The 20,150-nt window shown below is 46.6% G+C and overlaps 1 protein-coding gene across 1 annotated transcript in view; it reads left to right on the top strand.

Moving 5' to 3' along the window:
* The window catches only part of LOC128832083 (deleted in malignant brain tumors 1 protein-like), a 166,998-nt gene that overhangs the window by 53,297 nt on the left and 93,551 nt on the right, over window positions 1-20,150 (top strand).

Below are 20,150 nucleotides of genomic sequence, written 5' to 3'. Positions count from 1 at the left end.
TCTCAGCAACCACGTTTTGTGCTCGATAGTTCTGCAGGGATAAAGATACACCATGTCCACAAGTCCTGGTTCGTGAATGCTATCAGGGTGTTGTATCTGGAAATATAGTTGCAACAGAATAAAATTAGTTTATGCCAACAACTTAATTTGTGAAATGTGAACCCACTTTAATTTACCATTTTTGTCTATGCGGTAAATGAGAGGGCTGAGGCGATCAACTATGGAGTAGGGACCGGTCTATTTTGACTCCAGTGTGTGATCCCTTTTGCCCAACTTCAAATACATTACCTGATTTCCTGGTTCCCACAGTAGGGAATCCCCATTCTTATTCTGATCCATTTTTGTATTCATGAGCTCAGTGGCTTGGCTTATCCTATACTGCAGGGTGGCTTTGTCTTCCTGCAACAGTTTTAACCACTGCCAGTGCTCATGAGTTGCAAACGGATTGTTCATCTCTGTGCCAAACACTTGTTCTGGGTTGATGACCAACCTCATGGCCTGTCTGAAGAGGATCTGGTATGGCTGGATCTTAGTTCTCAGCCTGTTACTGCTGTGAATGGCTGCTAATATTAGCGACAGTTTCTCCGGCCAGTTTTTACCGGTGTTGTCTCCAACTTTCCTAAGGGCTTCTTTAATAGTGCGGTTCATCCTCTCTACTTGTCCTGAAGACTGCGGTCTGTATGGGACATGGAGTTTGTGTGAAACCCCTAATGCTTTAAGCAGTACAGTAAATATGTCTCCCACAAAGGATCCTCCATTGTCTGAGTCAATAATCTCGGGAGTCCCATATCTGCAAACCACTTCAGAGAATAGTTTCTTAGCGGCTGTGCGGGCGCTATCATTCCTAATAGGGAAAGCTTCCACCCAACCTGAAAAGGAATCAATGATTCCAAGTAGATATCGAAATCCTTCTTTACTCCTTGGCAATTTATCAATGAAGTCAATTTGGATTCTATGCCAGGGTCCCAGCCTTCTTTGATGTAGCATCTGAGGCTGGTGTGGAGGACGAGCTTTATCTTTGGCACACTGTATGCAGTTCCTGACCCATGTATCCACATCATCTTTCATCCCCTTCCATTCTGCCACTTGCTTTAACCTTCTCAGTGTCCCTTCCACTCCTTCATGCATGAACTGATGAGCTATGTTCACCACTTCCTGTCTTCCAATTCTTCCTGGAACGCGAACTGCTTCTAATACCTTCTTTTCCTGCCTTCGGGTCACTGCTGCTATGCCTTCATTATCTCTGGCTATGGCATCAGCACGGTTATTCCACACTGTTTCAGCTGCGGAGCCTTTTCCATGTGCCTTGACATGTTTGATTTTAAGCTGGTTGGGATGAGAGGTAACCCAGGCATAGATCCATCTCCATTCATCTATATATGCTATCTCTTTCCCATCTGCGGCTTTCCAATTGTTCCTCTGCCAATCAAACATCCAATATTTCACCCCATTTACACAGTAATTGCTGTCAGCATAGATGTATACAGTCTTGGGGCAGTTCTCTGCTTCATATTGTTTTAAGACTTGGTATATGGCATGGAGTTCAGCATGTTGTGCTGAGCCATGATCCAAATACCCCTTTAGTACCTCCTCTTCTAAATTGATGGCTGCATATCTGATTCTCTTTTTACTGTGCACCACCATGGAACTGCCATCGGTGAACCAAATATGTCTCTCCTGACCCACGGTAACCAATTCTTCCAGGTCGGGTGCTTGGGCTTCTGCTATCCTCTGTTCTAGTGTGACTGCTGGACATACATGCTTAGTCCCCTTTTCAATAAGAGCATGTGTCAGCATGTTAGGTTTGGATACTGTGTCAGCCCGGACTCCTCTGTTTACCAGTGTTGGAGTCCACTGTGCCATTCAGGTGTTGGACACCCTTCCTCCTATTAGTTTTCCAGATAGGATGTATTTCAGAGGCGTATGTGTGCTTTGTATAGTAATTGGGGCACTGCCGGTAAGTGGCTCGAAAGACTGAACTACCCATATGGCTGTCAGGCATTCACGTTCACAGGCATCAAAATTTTGTTCAGCTCCCTGTAGTTTTTTTAGATTCATAAGCCACAGTCACCAATGTCTGGTTTTCATTTTGTTGCAAGAGAGTAGCCACCATGGCCACCTCATTAGCTGCTAACCAGATGACAAATGGTTTAGATTCATCCGGGAAGCGTAAAGCAGGGGCTGCTAGGGCTTTTTGCTTCAGGATATTTAAAGCGTTCTCCTGGTCTGGACCCCATTCCCAATGCATCTTCTTTTTTAGCAGTTTCCATAAAGGAAGTGTGATCTCTGCATATTTATAGATATGGGGTCATAGAAAGTTAAATCCGCCCAGCAAAACCCTTAAGGAGTGCACATCGGTAGGGGCTGGCATTTCAATTAAAGCCCGTACCTTCCTTTTATCTACCTGCCTTCCCTCCTGGCCAATGATAATACCTAGGTAGATGACCTGGGTTTGCACCAATTGTGCTTTTTCCAGGCTTACCTTGAAGCCGGTGTCCTGGATCAATGCCAGGATGTCCTTTGTTAGTCTCTGCACCTGTGCCTCGAGTTGACCAAAAACCAAAATATCATCCACATAGGAAAAGATGAGTGGTCAGTCAGAGGGACTTAACTAGTCCAGCATATCTACCACATGTCTGTGGGCGATAGCTGGAGAGTCTTGGAATCCTTGGGGTAGGCGCTGAAATGTGTACTGCTGGTCCCTGATGGTGAAGGCAAACCGGTCCTGTGAATCAGGATGTAATGGGATGGCAAAGAAACAGTTAGCCAGATCTATAACTGAAAAATACCTGGAGGTGGTTTTCACTTTTTGGATGACTTGTGTCATATCTGCCACGATGGGGGCCATGGGTACACTTCCTTTGTTGATTCTCCTATAATCAATGGTTAGTCTCCAGGATTGTCCGTCTGCCTTCATGACTGGCCAGACAGGGGAGTAAAAAGGGGAGTTAGTTTTTCTAATCACTCCCTGCTCTTCCAGGTTCTGAATGATTTGGACGAGCTGTGTCTCTGCTTCCCTGGGATACTGATATTGCTTCTGTGGGGCCACCAGTTCACCTACAATTTTAACACAAGCGTTAATTCTACCACCATCTGTTTTCTTATGGGTCCAGACCGTGGGGAACTTTGAACACCATTCCTCCTGCTGCTCTGCGGTGAGGGCTGCGATCCGATGGTGTCCTCTTTTGGCAACAATGTCATTTTGGTTTTCTATTGGTAGAAAAGGGGGGAGGGCTTCCAGCCTCTGTAGGGCACTCTGGGGTAAATCAATTATAATGTTATTTTTAAATAACCAGTCTGTCCCCAGAATGACATCGTTAGTCAGGTATTTTGTTTGAACTAGATTCCCGGTCATGTTAAAGCATTGTACCGAGAAGGGAAAACCCTGTACCATGAAGGGGACTTGAACCCATTCTTGTCCTGTGCTGGGTTTCCCTTGAAATGATTGCAAGATCACCTCCTGCCCTTTTCTGCCAGTGCGGGGGGTTGTTTTAATTAGGGATACCGATGCTCCGGTATGTATTAGGGCTAGGGTAGGACCTTGAGTACCCTGCTGAACATATATGTGGGGTCTGCCTCCAGGATCCGAGGTCAATTTTCCTATGAATCTCCACTGCTGTGCTCCTATGCCAGGTGGAGATTCTATGTTCAGTGGGCTTCCCTAAAAATAGTCATGCTCTCCATCAGGGAAGGGGGGTTCATTCATTGGAGAGGCGCTTTGGGTAGTGACCCCAGCTACCTTCCTCTGAAAGCTTTTGCAGTCTCGGGATTTCTTTCATGATATCAGTCATGGGAGTCCCATTCCATTTATCCCGATCCCTTCCCAACTGCATTAGTAATTTCCAAGTCATTCTGTGCATGTCTGGACCGGGCTTTTCACCACTGTCCTGGGGTTGTCTACCTTCCTCAACTAGTTGAGGTTCTGGGTAGAATTTTCTTCTTGCCTGATAATTCCCGCGTCCAATTCTGCACCAAAATGTTATACCAATAGACACCTCATTTGACACCCCCCCCTTTATACAAGATTTGGTGCCACTACAGGACTTTGGTTGCAACCATGTTCTATATGGTTCCAGATTATATCAATATCAATAACGTCACAAGTCATCAGCTTACCTATAAACAAATCTATTGTTCTCCCTTAAACAACTGTATTTTCTCTACAAAAATCCCTACTCAACCTCTAGTCAGGGTTCTGATGCTTAGATCCAAACTATGCATCAGTTCCACTGGAACTCAATCTTTTCTTGACTGATCGTGCTGGGGGCTCTGCCTGTCTCCAGTATTCAGGACCCTCCGCTACCACCATCACCTAGGAACCCCGACCAGTTCAAGCCTCATGGAGTGGGTGAGATCCCCCTCTTTCTCTCTCTCTCTTTTCCTTTCTACTTTAGGTATTAACCTTTAATCTTTTATGTTATGTTGGTTTAGCCCTCCTTGTGTAGTTATCACTATTATTCAATAAATAACTTTTATGGTTAAGCTGGTTGCTTCTCTCTCTCTCTCTCTCTCTCTCTCTCTCTTGCTGAACTTTACTCTTTTGTGTTTTTAGCTTCCCCTATTCACTCTACGGCAACACTTCTTTTACCTAAGCTAAAAGATCCCTGCAGCGCCCAAAATATTGTGGGGTTTGCTCATCAAGTAGGTTACTGCCAGTACAATTGTGTTGTGAGAGTGGGGATAGGGACGGGCTGAATCTGGGATGCATAACAGTAACAGATTGAAAGTGCTGCTTGACCCAGTCCATGGAGCCCAGGGGCATATAAGGAAAGTTAGCTTAAAAGTGCTGCTTCATCCAGCCCAGTGAGTCCAGAGACATATAAGGGGTCAGCTTGACAGTGCTGATTGACCCGGTCCGCTCAGACTTGCTCTGTTAATGTATGTGTGGGTGGGTGGGTGTTCATCCAGTTTTGAGGCTGAAGAAACCCAGCCCTAGGGAACCTAGGTCCTGCAGGATAGCTCCATTGGGTGGGGACTTGCAGCAGGGAGAAGTAGAGCTCCAAATGAAAACACAAGTGACACAAACAGTACATTGATAGAATTACAGAATCCCCTTCCCCAAAAGAATAACCCGAATAAATGAGCATACTCCAAAGTAATGGGCAAATCTGGTAACATCAGGTGATATAGAAAATTATTTCTCTCAGGTGCTTGGCTGGTGGGCCTCGCTCACATGCTCAGGGTCTAAGTGATCTCCATTTTGGGCTCAGGAAGGAATTTCCCCCTGGGTCAGATTGGCAGGGATGCTGGACGTTTTACACCATCCTCTGCAGCATGGACTGCAAGTCATTGCTAGGATTAGCTGGGTATCTCTCACCAAATCAATTTGCTGCCATTGCAGGGGCCTCACATATTGATACCCCTCAGTGCTTCCTATTCGCTGCCTGTGGCACACAACTGTTTATTCTCCTGCAGGCGGTAACATTTTAGTCTAATCGAGGTTGTTGGGCTCAGTGCAGGAGTGACTGGTGACTTGTCATGTGTAGGGGGGTTAGACTGCATTATTTAGCTGTCCTGACTGGTCTTAACATCTACACATCTATGTTATGGCTACAATGTTGCAATGTCTGACCTGTGGTCACTCCAACCCACAGGTGCCCCCTCTTTCAAATCTAAGCACCTCCTAGTACTCAGGGAATGGCAGCAGCAGTGAAAGTCAATAGGGCGCTGGTGGGAGTAACTTTGGGGGCAGTCACTAGCCACAGAAAACTAAACCTCTCCCAATTCCCCTGACTGCTGCACATCAGGGTCTCTGGCCATATAGGAGACAGGCCAGCATTCCCAGTGGAAGGAATGAGCGGGGAATGGAAACACCCAGGAGGGGAAGTTGTGTGTTTCAGACACGTTGGTGTGTGGGTATCACTCAGACACATGCAATGTACCCACGAGCAGAGCAAGTTTAAACTGTAAAAATGCCCAACCAAGAGGGACGTGTTAGTCTCAGCACAAGTTCTGCTTTAACCCATTAGAAACAATTGCCACTGTCCTGTAATTATTGGGGCTGCTAAGTGCCAGAGTACACCAAACCCCTGAGGTGTCAGTAGAGTGCCTGGTACACCGTCACTCAGAGGCAAGCACTGCAGGTGCTTCAGCAGATAGGCCTTGTGGACGCTAGCCCTGGTGGGTCCCACTAACTGCTCAGACACATGGGGAAGGGGAAGGTTATTCACACCCTGCATACTAGGTCCAGAGGCTTAAACAGTTACAGTTCACAGGGAGCAACAGCGGTAAATGTTTGGGTCTCTGGGGCTGTCCAGTCAAGAGTCAGGGCTCTTCAGGCCTAGTGCCTGGGGTGCCTCTCCAGTCCAATCTCTAGTCAAGCAAATTGGATCTTGCAGGTTTCCAGGCCAGCTTCACTTAGTGCCTCTCTTTGGGGCCACTCTGCACTGGTTCCCTGCTCAGCTGCTTCTGCTCCCCCGTAAACCCCACACGACCTGCAGCCAGATGTGAACTCTAGCAGTCACAGCCTGTTCCAAGTGCGGCTCTGCATACAGTTCCTGGGGATTTCCCTCTGCATCCAGCTCTCTGCAGCTCCTCACTTGCCATGCAGCCACCACTTCCCACAATAGCTCAGCCACTTCCTGGATCAGGACCCTTCCCATTACCTGGCCAGAGGAAAGGGAAGTACAGTGGGCAGGGATCTGGTGGGGGTTGTAGTCCCATTCTTAGCTGATCCATCACAATCCCAAACATAGGCGGAAAGATTCTGCAAACAGAGAAGGTTTCTCCTCTCTACCGTATCAGATTATGATTCCCGAGGATTTTTGAGGTGACATCGATTGCCCCCTTTTGCTTAAAGAAACAGTGCTAAAGTCTGCATCTGCCTTTTCAGCTCCTTTCTTTTAACTACAAACTTTATATAATACGGTTTTGGGGACACACTGATTCCCTATATTCTTTTACCTATTTAACCCCAAAAGATCCATGATATTTTACCAAAAAATTGACATTTGAGAAAGTCAAAATGTTTGTGAACATTTAATTTTTTTAAGCTACTACATGGGTCAGTGGACCCTGATCCATGGATGTTCGGGCCAGACTGAAGACTGGGCAACTGAAGGGAACAGCTAGTTGATAGACAAAGTTTCCCTCTCTCTCCCCCAGCAGCAGAGTCAGTAAAACCAGCATCACATAAGCTGGCAGCGACCAGGTCCAGGACAGGTAGGGGACATCTCCAAAACCTTGGAGACAGCATAGCCTGAGGCTCAGTAGGACTGACACTCTGCAGACCCGAGTCTAAGAAAAGGAAAGGGATAAACACTGAACAAGAAGTCAGCACAACCCACTGCTTTTACTGCAGGGTTTTCAAAAATGAAAATGAAAAGAAAATACCTCAATGTTTTAGTTTTGGGCTTAGGTTTCCATTGAAAAACAAAAAGTTTTCATGGGAAATTAAAAAAAAAAAATCCCACAGAAACAATTGGAATTTTCAGTCCAACTCTGCTCATAGGAAATAAGGCGTTCCCGTTCTCCTAGGAATAGTCTATTGGCCGTATTCCACTGGGGTCTCTCCTGAAGACTGGCTCTGTCAGCAGCTGACTTCCCTGTCATGGCACATACTTTGGTTCTTTTTTTTTTTAATTAATGGAGATATCCTATTTCCTAAAACTGGAAGGGATCTTGAAAGGTTATCAAGTCCAGCCCCCTGCCTTCACTAGCAAGACCAAGTACTGATTTTGCCCCAATCCCTAAGTGGCCCCCTCAAGGATTAAACTCACAACACTGGGTTTCACAGGCCAATGCTCAAACCACTGAGCTATCCCTTTGCTATGACCCTGCCTGCTAGGGGAGGTAGGAGGGACCCTGTGCTGTCTGAGTTGGTTGGTTCAGTGGGGCAGGAAAAAGCACATGAAATCCCTTCCTTTATTCTCCCCACTACACTCTCTGTGGTACTCAGAAGGGAGGCTGCTCTTTGTCCCCTAATCGCCTTCCTGCCCCCAAGAAGAGCCAGGGGCTCTGATCTGACCTGGCCCCATGAGCATCTGCAGGCGGAGCTTGGGTTGAGATGCCCCTGAGTCCCATGGGGTATGTTCCAGGGGGCTGATGCGCTGCACTCTAGGATCTGCCAGAGCAGCTGGAGCAGCTTCTCCTCTCTCCCCCAGACCACTCTGTGAACTGGGGCACCCACAGGAGAGTTGATTCTCAGGGCTGCTGCAGCTTGAGCAGTCCTGGCTGCCTGCTCCCTAAGGGGGTGTGGATTCTTCCCCAGGAGAACTCTCTGCTTTTAGCTCCTGTGTCCTGGCACGCGGGGGAGGGAAGGAGAAGAAACGTTTCAGTGTGACCGAGTGGGCCCAGTTGTGATGCTTCCCGAGCTACCCAGGGTTGTGAGGCACATCACTATCACCTGCCCTTAGCATGAGGAAGACTTGTCTGTGCCTGCCATGGCTCAGATCCCACCTCCACTGGCCCTGGGCAACACAAGTACTCCCCTCTAGGCCTTACAGGCCCTGCTGTTACTCCACAGCTTAGAGGTAGGTGTACACAAAGCCTCGTGCCCTCCAAGCATCTCCCTGCAGTGTCCAGCTCCTGATCCGCTAGACACTCACAGTATTCATGGATTCATTGTTTAGCAGTTATACCTCAGATCACTGCTCCGCTTATTATACAGCACTTAGATATGTTTGTTAAATAAACTTATTCTTGATTTAACTACAAAGGCAAAGATTCAAGCAGTAGCAAGTAGAAGTATTGGAAAGAAATTGTTACATATAAAACAAAATTGTAAGATGCATACTGCAGCCCAGATTTAATTAACAAGACACTTTCATGTCTTGTAGAATAATCTTTACCCAAAACACTTGCAGCATTTTACAGCCACGCAGGCTGTGACCCTTCTTTCATGAGTCAAGTACTATGGCATCTTGCATCCTAAGTGAAGGCCCAGTGTGTTCCTTTCCCCCCCTAAAATATACCAGTCCCATCCTTGGTCTTGACTCATAAACAGGACATCCCCCACTCTTGTTTCTTCCTGTAGAATTTCTCTCTCGTAGATTTTGCAGACTTTCCATTTCCACTCAGTAGACAAATAGGCTTCCATTGTGAGGAGTGCAATACACAATAGAAACAACCATACAGGAACATTTCAGAGGTATGTCATCTCCTGGTGACCTGCCTTAACTCCAGGACCTTAAGAACATAATTTCCAGATACATTACTCCTTAAATATCATCTGTACATACATTCTGCAATGGTTATGACAACTGCTGGGCTACTGGCTCTTGGTAGATGCCTGACATGCCACCCGTTAGTGAACTATGCTGCATATATCTGACCAATAGGGTTCCTGGGTCATACCAGTTCCTTCCTCCAGGCATTGTGACCTGGTGCATGGGGTCGCAGAGCCACTTGGTTTTGGTCTTGCTGCCCCTCCATCATCTGTCATTACTAATGGGTGTCCAGTCCAAACCTGAAAGGCTCTGAAACACTGTGAGTCAGGTTACAACTCCACTTACTCAAATGTGGCCCAGCCCCTCCTTTGACTTTATGGAGGAGTGGCCAGGCCACACCTGAGACGTGCTGCATCCCCATGTGCCAGGTCACAATGCCCAGAGAAGGTAGCTGGGCCTAGTCCCGCAGGACTGGAACCGCCGCTGCAAGGTGAGTGTGGGGTGGGTTGGCTCTCTAACCCCAGAACCCCACCCCACCCCACTCCACTCCATCCCCCCGCACTAGGCCAGGATTTGCATTGTGCTGCCAGGGTGGAGGGTGCATATAGGTAATTGTGGGTTGCAAGAAAAGCAAATGCAGTTAATTGGTTGCCTTAGCAACAAGTTGGGGAACTGCTGCTCTAATCTACCTAGCTTGGGTAGCTTCAACGCAGGCTAGTCCCACCAGTAATTACCCAGGGTTCTGGGTGGACTGGTACAGACACGATGAAGCACATGATGCCTGATACCTGAGCTAGCTGCATTAAAGCTAGTGCTGGTATGTCAGCTCAAGTTGTGATCACATTTTGTTACTACAGTGTAGATGTGCCCTCCACAGTGAAAGGAAAGCAAAAGGTAGCTGAATTTCTCAGAAAAGTCATGATCCAATGCAAAGGGGACATAAGACGTATGAGCAACATCAGACGTCTCTATGAAGCTGCACTGCGTGGTTTCAGGTGATCTTAACCTAGACCCCAGGCTGTTGTTGAAGGGGTCCAGACTAGTCATCCCCAAATGGGTGAAAATGGACATTCTATATAAATTGCAAAGGGGCCACCAAGCCAGCCGAAAATGCACAGAAACAGCTCAACAGTCAGTTCAGTGACCTTCACTGAGCAACAAGTACCAGAGAGAGGTGAGAACTCTGAGACCTGCACTCACATGAGAACTAACCAGCCAGAAGCATTGTTATCTTCCTTCCCCCAGACACACCATGGAGGAAAGATCTTCTCCAGCTGGCTAATGGAACCTCTGTCCCAGTGACTGGCTGCTTGTCAAGATTTATTGAAATATCCAATATGCTGACCACTACATCACAGACAGTGGGGTCAGGAGGAAATCCATGTTTGACTGCAATGGAATCCCACTGTGAGTCTGCTCTGATAATGATCTTCAGTTACTATTGGACGCTGTTAAATTTATAAATCCCGGCAGTTTCACCATGTTACATCAGTTCCCAGTTTTCACAAAACCACGGGAAGCACAACTCGCTGTCAAAACAGTGGAACAAATTCTTAGAGTATCTGGCCCTGTTCCCCTGTTTGCCAGCACCTCTGGGAAATAGATTCAGGCCCATTGAGTAGCTGAGTTGAGTTCCATCATCCCAACCATCCCTTCACTATTAGACCTTAGTTCGACTGAATTTCTAAAGCTAATAAGAAAGGAAAAACAATTTAAAAGCTGTCAGAAGAGAAACTTTGTCAGGAGTCACAGACTCAAACCCCTGTGGGAGCTGAACGCAGGAGATCACGTGTGGTTGAAAGGCTCCGCAGAAGAAGGAATAGGACAGGTACAGCAGTGCCGTAACAAGGGCAAGGTGAGTGAGGCACTTGCCTCGGGTACACAAAGTCGGGGGGGGGGGGTCGCACAGAAAGCGGTGGAGAGGAAAAAAAAAAGCTGCTGGCACGGAGATATTTATAACCCAAGTGATCTCCTCACCTGCGCCCCCCCCTCCCCCGAGTGTCCCCTGACCCCGACTTTCTTCCCCCCCTTTTCCGGCACCCGGAGCAGAGCGGCTCCATGCTGCCTCCCTGCAGCAACTGCTGGCACAGGATCCTAGTGACGCATATCTCCACTGCCAGGGCAGACTGACTCTGAGCCTGCCCTTCCCCCTCAGACCCTTTCATTTTCCAATGGGACCCTCCAGCAGCACAGGAGGCCCCCCCCGCCCACAGTCACTGCTCCTGCCCCATGCTGGGCAAGGAGGAAGCCCCATCCCTCACCCCCAGTGAGGCTACAGTCAGGGGCAACAGCAGGGGAGGAGGCACACGCAGTGCCCCCCGGCACCCACCACGGGGGAGACAAGGAAGATTCCTGCACCTGAGAGGGGCCCTAGGAGCACATGCAGTGACAGTGGTGGGGGTGAGTGTGCTGCTGGGGGGGCAGGAAAGGGGGGCTCCTCCCCCAGAGCTTGCTGCTGCTGGCAGGGAAAGGGCTGGGGGGAGTCCTCCTCTCTGGCCCCTGTCCTGGAGCAGCCGGCCTGCACCCCAAACTCATCCCCAGACCTGCCCCACCCTAGAGCCCACACTCCCAGTCAGAGCTTTCACCCCCCACCACACCCTCAACTCTCTGCCCGAGCCCTGAGCCCCTCCAGCACCCCAAACACCTTATCCCCAGTCCCAGCAAGAGCCCTCATCCCCCCACACCCCAACCCTCTGCCCCAGCCCTGAGCCCCTCCCACATCCCAAACCTCCCATTCCCAGCCCCAGCCAGAGCCCTTACCCACCACACTCCTACTCTCGCCCTGAGCCCCTCCCACACTCTAAACCCCTCATCTGCAGCCACAACCCCTGCACCCCATCCCTCTGCACCCCTCCCATCCCCAAACTCCCTCCCAGAGCCTGCACTCCAATCTCCTGCCCCAGCCTACAGTCTGCATCCCAGACCTCCTCCCTCACCCAAGCTCCCTCCCAGAGCCTTGGGCGGGTGGGGGTGCGGAGTTTGGGCAGGAGCGGGTTCAGGGCACCACCAAAATTTCTACAAACCTGCCACCCCTGATTCTGCCCTGCAAACCTGAACTCCCAGCATTCTCAGGACACATGCTGATCTCTAGTGGCCACTGCTGATATCCAGAACCTCCCTCCTCTCTTAATCTGTGAGTCCCTCTCTGGATTGGAACTGGACTGGAACCAAAGGCCATCTTGGAAGCAACATTACCAGCCCAACCAGTCAATCATGAGTTAGACGCCCGCAAAAATCACAGGCTCTACCACTGCCACTTCATTCATTCTTCGGCAGCAGGCCCTTCCCTCTGAGAGGGACTGAGGGACCTGCCGCTGAAGAGCCATCCCTGGGGAAGGGCGCAATTTTATATTCTTGCCTCGGGCACAAAAATACCTAGTTACGGCTCTGCTCAACAACCCTCGATCTTACCCTGTTCGAGTTCTGGAGTATCTTTTGACACCAGGATTTTTCAGCAGGTAAATCTCACAGAGTGCTCAGATCTGTACTTGCAGGCTGAACCTGTGAGTAATGATCCCCCTGCTCATATAGACCAGCCGCCATGTCCTCCGAACCTGACTGAGAGGAGACAGCCAGCTAGACCTAATAGCCTCCCTCCTTCCTGAAAGATTAAGTCAGATCTTGGAAACCTGAGGAACTCAGGGATTAAGCAGCGAAGTGTTTTACTTGGGAAGGACAATCCCCTGGCACGAGACTAAAGGGTCAGGCAGTCTGTCCAGCCTTCACTGGGCTGTTTTTAATAGTCTGTGTTGATGTTTAGTGCATGACTGGATCAATGAATGTTTTACTTTCATTCCCTCCTCACAGAGGAGGATTTTGTCTAGGAACACTTTTTAGACAGGCCACTAGGGGGCCTTACAGAAGAAGTACACTGCTGCAGTCAAGGAGGAAATTAAGTGTCTGTTATTCACCTTCCCTTTAGCGCCCTCTGAGAATTCACCAGTCTGGGCTGGAAGGCTGCACAGCAACAATGAGATTGATTCAGATCACTGGGATCAGGCAGGTGTTAAGATGCTAATGGTTCACTCTGCTGAAACTCACGCATGAGGCTCCAGGTGTCTGCCACATCAGCCATCTCTCCTGCAGGGAGCTGAGACACTGCATTCACTATGGCACTAACCAGCTGTTGGCATCAGCACATCTGTGGCACTGGACTAACTCTGTGAACTTCCTGAGTCCAGCCTGGCTCTGTGGTGTTGGTCACATGCACAGGAGGGGAGGGATTCACCAAGTGCAGCTGGGACAAGAAAATCATTATAAAAAAGGCTCGTAAATGCTGAACCCTCATGGGAATCAGGCAGGCAGTGATGTAGTGGTAGAAAAAAGTGGGTAAACTCCCAAACTAAACTCCATATTCCCCAAATGATATGTGGATAAACTCTGTTTACTCCCAACTACTCAACTGCAGGCAGGTGCCTAAGGATAAACTTGGAAGCCTAACTCAGGCTGCTATTGTTGAAAATCACACACTGAGCGTGTTCCTCACAGCTCTCGCTGGTGCTATCACCCATTTACCAGTTGCTTATGGCAAGACTGGCAAGTGTGTCTGCCTGGTGAGCAGCTCTTAGACTCTATCAACATGAGATGTGGTGCAGTGGACAAAGCATGAGCTTGGTAGTCAGGAAACCTGCATTCTACTTCAGGCCTTGTAATCCCATCCCTGTGTGGACTTAACTTCACCTCTCTGTGCCTCAGTTTCCCTGCCTCCTGAAATGGGAAATGTCAAAAGCTTTTTTAATTTTAATACAGAACAAAATGTTGAAATTTTGCATAACATGTACAATTCAGACAGTTTTGAACTGAAAAGCATAGAAAGGAAAAGTTTGGATATTTTCAGTTTGAAGCTAACGGAACATTGAAATCTCAGGTCAGAAGAGGAGGTTGAAATGTGGCCCTTTGCGTGTATTTGCCAATGTACCAGTGACAGGCAAGGGAAAGGTAGGCTGTCCCTTGCTGCTAGACACAGAGACAGAAAAAAACATAAGAACATAAGAATGGCCATACTGGGTCAGACCAAAGGTCCATCCAGCCCAGTATCCTGTCTGCCGACAGTGGCCAGTGCCAGGTGCCTCAGAGGGAGTGAACCTAACAAGTAATGATCAAGTGATCTCTCTCCTGCCATCCATCTCCACCCTCTGACAAACAAAGGCTAGGGACACCATTCCTTACCCATCCTAGCTAATAGCCATTAATGGACTTAGCCTCCATGAATTTATCTAGTTCTCTTTTAAACCCTGTTATAGTCCTAGCCTTCACAACCTCCTCAGGCAAGGAGTGCCACAGGTTGACTGTGCGCTATGTGAAGAAGAACTTCTTTTTATTTATTTTAAACCTGCTGCCAATTAATTTCATTTGGTGGCCCCTAGATCTTATATTAAAGAAAAGTTATTTCCTTCTTCCTTTATTCACTTTCTCCACACCACTCATGATTTTATATTCCTCTATCATATCCCCGCTTAGTCTCCTCTTTTCCAAGCTGAAAAGTCCTAGCCTCTTTAATCTTTCCTCATAGGGGACCCATTCCAAACCCCTAATCACTTTAGTTGCCCGCCTCTGAACCTTTTCTAATGGCAGTATATCTTTTTTGAGATGAGGAGACCACATCTGTATGCAGTATTCAAGATATGGGCATACCATGGATTTATATAAGGGCAATAAGTTATTCTCCGTCTTATTCTCTATCCCTTTCTTAATGATTCCTAACATCCTGTTTGCTTTTTTGATTGCCACTTCACACTGCATGGACGTCTTCAGAGAACTATCCATGATGACTCCAAGATCTCTTTCCTGATTAGTTGTAGCTAAATTAGCCCACATCATATTGTATGTATAGTTGGGGTTATTTTTTCCAATGTGCATTACTTTACATTTATCCACATTAAATTTCATTTTCCATTTTGTTGCCCAATCACTTAGTTTTGTGAGATCTTTTTGAAGCTCTTCACAGTCTGCTTTGGTCTTAACTATCTTGAGCAGTTTAGTATCATCTGTAAACTTTTCCACCTCACTGTTTACCACTTTCCCCAGATCATTTATAAATAAGTTGAACAGGATTGGTCCTAGGACTGACACTTGTGGAACACCACTAGTTACCCCTCTCCAAGCATTGATGGGCTCCATTTGCCCTGATAGCGTTTCTCCATTGTTGCAATGTCCTGGTGAAATCGCTCACCGTGCTCGTCGCTCACTGCTCCGCAGTTCGGTGGAAAAAAAATCTAGATGAGAGTACAAAAAGTGACATGTTGCAACCAAGGCTTTTGTATGCCTTGAGGAGGTTTTCCACCAACAACCTGTAGTTGTCTGCCTTGTTGTTTCCGAGAAAATTTATTGCCACTAACTGGAAGGCTTTCCATGCCGTCTTTTCCTTGCCACGCAGTGCAAAGTCAAATGCATCATCTCGAAGAAGTTCACGAATCTGAGGACCAACAAAGACACCTTCCTTTATCTTAGCTTCACTTAACCTTGGAAATTTTCCACGGAGATACTTGAAAGCTGCTTGTGTTTTGTCAATGGCCTTGACAAAGTTCTTCATCAGACCCAGCTTGATGTGTAAGGGTGGTAACAAAATCTTCCTTGATTCAACAAGTGGTGGATGCGGAACACTTTTCCTCCCAGGCTCCAATGACTGTTGGAGTGGCCAATCTTTCTTGATGTAGTGGGAATCTCTTGCACGACTATCCCGTTCTCAGAGAAAACAGCAGTACTTTGTGTATCCAGTCTGCAGACCAAGCAAGAGAGCAACAACCTTCAAATCACCACACAGTTGCCACTGATGTTGGTCATAGTTTATGCACCTCAAAAGTTGTTTCATGTTGTCATAGGTTTCCTTCATATGGACTGCATGACCAACTGGAATTGATGGCAAAACATTGCCATTATGCAGTAAAACAGCTTTAAGACTTGTCTTTGATGAATCAATGAACAGTCTCCACTCATCTGGATCGTGAACGATGTTGAGGGCTGCCATCACACCATCGATGTTGTTGCAGGCTACAAGATCACCTTGCATGAAGAAGAATGGGACAAGATCCTTTTGACGGTCACGGAACATGGAAACCCTAACATCACCTGCCAGGAGATTCCACTGGTGTAGTCTGGAGCCCAATAGCTCTGCCTTACTCTTGGGTAGTTCCAAATCCCTGACAAGGTCATTCAGTTCACCTTGTGTTATGAGGTGTGGTTCAGAGGAGGAGGATGGGAGAAAATGTGGGTCCTGTGACATTGATGGTTCAGGACCAGAAGTTTCATCCTCTTCCTCGTCTGACTCAAGTGAGAATGATTTTGGTGCATCAGGAACCGGCAGTCTTCCGTGGGGTACTGGGCGTATAGCTGATGGAATGTTTGGATAATGCACAGTCCACTTTTTCTTCTTTGACACACCTTTCCCAACTGGAGGCACTATGCAGAAGTAACAATTGCTGGTATGATCTGTTGGTTCTCTCCAAATCATTGGCACTGCAAAAGGCATAGATTTCCTTTCCTGTTCAACCACTGGCGAAGATTTGTTGCACAAGTGTTGCAGCATATGTGTGGGGCCCACCTCTTGTCCTGATCTCCAATTTTGCAGCCAAAATAAAGGTGATAGGCTTTCTTAACCATAGTGGTTATACTGAGCTTTTGTGATGCAAAAGTCACTTCACCACAAACATAGCAGAAGTTATCTGCACTGTTCACACAAGTACGAGGCATCTCTGCTCACTTTGGCTAAACAGAAATGTGTCCCTTTGTAAAATCAAACACTGACAAATAAGAGAGCACCACACTGTATGATTTCTAGAGCTGATATAGGGCAATTTGTTCAGCAGAGTGATGTAAGCTTCATTATGATTGCATCATCCACGACTTCTAAGAATAACATGATGTAATTCATATCATGAATGATGCAATACCAGCTTCAGATTGCATCATTCATTGTTTTGCCTAAAAAGCAAGTACTGTCCAAACCCATCATAGATTTATTCATAGATCCAGTCAAAGATGTATTTTAGTCATTTCTGGTTTAAATTGAGATCCCTTCCCTTTATAACTCACGTATGCTCTGCCATTCCCAAGTCAAGGATCATATATACCGACCCAATAGCATATCTTGAAAACTAGAGCCAATCAACAATTTTAAGCATCATTTTTGTTCTCAGTGACCCAGAATTAGTAAAGTTTGACTACATTTATTTCAGAAGCATTTTGGCTGTAGAGCAGTGTAATAGATCCCTACTGTAATATTCTTAGTGGAGCATGGAATCACTATCCATAGAGATTCTATGGAACATGTTGATTCATTTAAGATTTTTACTTCATTTGACTGTACATTTTCTTTCACATATAGTGCCACTCCTCCCCCTGCACGACCTGTTCTGTCCTTCAGATATATTTTGTACCCCGGAATGATTGTGTCCCATTGCTTGTCCTCACTCCACCAAGTTTCTGTGATGCCTATTTTATCAATATCCTCCTTTAACACGAGGCACTCTAGTTCACCCATCTTCTTATTTAGACTTCTAGCATTTGTGTACAAGCACTTTAAAAACTTGTCACTGTTTATTTGTCTGCCCTTTCCTGAAGTGTCAGGTTTGTTTTTTATATGAATGTTTCTCATCTGATCTGGCCCTTACATTATCCTCTTCCATCCTCTCCTCCTGACTAATACCTAGAGAATCTCTATCAATAGATTTCAGAGTAGCAGCCGTGTTAGTCTGTATCAGCAAAAAGAACAGGCGTACTTGTGGCACCTTAGAGACTAACAAATTTATTAGAACATAAGCTTTCGTGGACTTCTTCGGATGCATATAGAGTGGAACTATATAAACTGTCTGTACTGGGCTATCTTGATTATCACTTCAAAAGTTTTTTTCTCTTACTTAATTGGCCTCTCAGAGTTGGTAAGACAACTCCCACCTCTTCATGCTCTCTGTATGTGTGTATGTATATATATATATATATATATCCTCAATATATGTTCCACTCTATATGCTGTTGCAGCAGAGTTCCCTGCCTGATGTCCCAGGGAATTATACCCTGGAAGTGAATGGCAACGGATGTGTCTTTGTGCAGGTAAGTGCTCACCCTACCCTTCAGCGTGTGGCTTCTTCAGCACATAATATAATACAGCCTTTCTTCTTTTGTGTCCCTCTCTTCTGTCCAGTCTCTCTCTCTCCCCCTTCCTTCCTACCTCCCCTGTTATTTCTTTTCTTAAGACTCTTTGGACAAATATATCAACTTCTTTAAGTCCAGTTCAGAAAGAAAGAAAGAATTGGTCCTTGGTGTTTTTTCTCTGTATCACACGTGATTAGTTTTTCTTAGGTGATGACTGGTAACTGGACATGTGTCAAACACAAACATCCTCCTCTTTATTTGTAAAACTTGAGTTCCAGTTGAAGGAGTATGGTTTGTCTATCTGTCAGTCATAGGGCTTTATACTACTGACCATCTTTGTATTATCCAACTGCTTCCATGTTAAATCAATAGCAATCTTCCTATTTGGGGTAAAAATCTGCCTGGGATGTTTTAGTTTGAATGGTTGGATAGGTAAACTTGTTAGATGTTTTCAGACATTTTTTTTTTTTTGCAGGCATTTGTTTGGTAGATGTTTGATAGATGAGCACCAGCAGTGTTGTGAGTCTCACTGTTGCTATGGTGGAAAGATTTATTTTTTTTCCAAAGAGGAAGGTTTTGCAGGATTTCCTAAAGATAGTCAGGCTCTGTATTCACCTGATCTCCTCTGGCAGTCTATCCCAGAGCCAGTTCCCTTCTACTGACCATGTCTTGTCCCTAGCTCTCACGTGCTTCACTCTGGGCTTTTTGATTTGCATCCTCCCAGAAGAACCCATCTCCCTGGCAGAAAACACATCAGAATTCAGTCCTTAACCTGTGGTCTTCGGACTGCAACACAGGAATGGGAGGGAGAAGAGGTGGATCCTCTTCCGGTCTCTTCCGCTGACTCACAGAGTGACCTTGAGTAAATCACAGCAACAAGGATGGTCCACAGGAAAAGCTCTAGTGAAGCAGTGCAGCATTGAATGGGTGGGGAAAATGTCATATGATGCAACCAGAACTGGGAACACAAGCATTATGAGGTCAAAAACCCCAAAGAGCTGCTATAGTTTATAATGGCTAACTCTGAGAGGCCAGAACTCTGTGCACCTCTCTTTAGAAACATTTCATCCATTAAAATAGCAGCTGCCAAGAGGTTAACAATAGAAGCCATTTGGAATAGCACTGCCCCTTTTGTTCCTGCTGAGTGGCTGCACCTTGAATCTTAACCCATATAGTGTGCTAGTCATGGTGAAAGGATCCTCCTAGACAAACATCATACTAAAGGTGAACAAACTTTGAACCCTACTTTGCCATCTCCAGACAACACAATCAATGAGAGGAAGAATGGTGATGTGATCGATGCACTGGACTTAGGGGATCTGGGTTGAATTTCTGGCTTTGGCAAAGCTGCCTATGTGACTTTGGGCAAATCACTTAATCTCTATGTGCCTTAGTTCCCGTCTGTAAAATAGGTATTGTTACAACCTGGTGCAGTACCCTCCGTATAGGCATCAGTCTGTTGTGAGTGGGCCCAATCATTGTTGTGAGAGGGCCCAATCCAAGTCTATTGGATCTGGGTAGAGTCTAGTCACTGTTTCTAGCTCTGAGACTCCCCAGCACACTCAGAAGCTCAGATCTGTTGGGATATGGGGTGCTGCCATCCAGCTGCCCTGGATCCTGAAACCTCTCAAGCCTCCCAGTTGCTTACTCATTCTCCATCAGAGTCCCAACTAGGCTAAGGGTCTCTGGGCTTCTACTGGGACTCTGGCAGGAAAGTAAGGAACACAGACTTAGCAAAGATGTTTCTTTAACCATCGTGGCTTTACTTTTAAAGCATTCAAGAATGACAGATCTTTGAGAATAACAGAAGCCCTTAGATGCGCTGTCCCGAGTCTGATCTCATCTCTTCTGTAAGTCCCTGGTTTGTCAGATGCTGCTTAGCCTGAAACTCTCTCCTGCCTTCTCTCTTTCAAGCCCTTCTTACATGTTGCAGTGGATGGGCCCCTGCATAGA

The sequence above is a fragment of the Malaclemys terrapin genome, chromosome 1, assembly GCF_027887155.1.
Source record: "Malaclemys terrapin pileata isolate rMalTer1 chromosome 1, rMalTer1.hap1, whole genome shotgun sequence".
Classification (NCBI taxonomy): domain Eukaryota; kingdom Metazoa; phylum Chordata; order Testudines; family Emydidae; genus Malaclemys; species Malaclemys terrapin.
This window is presented reverse-complemented; position numbering and strand designations above follow the sequence as displayed.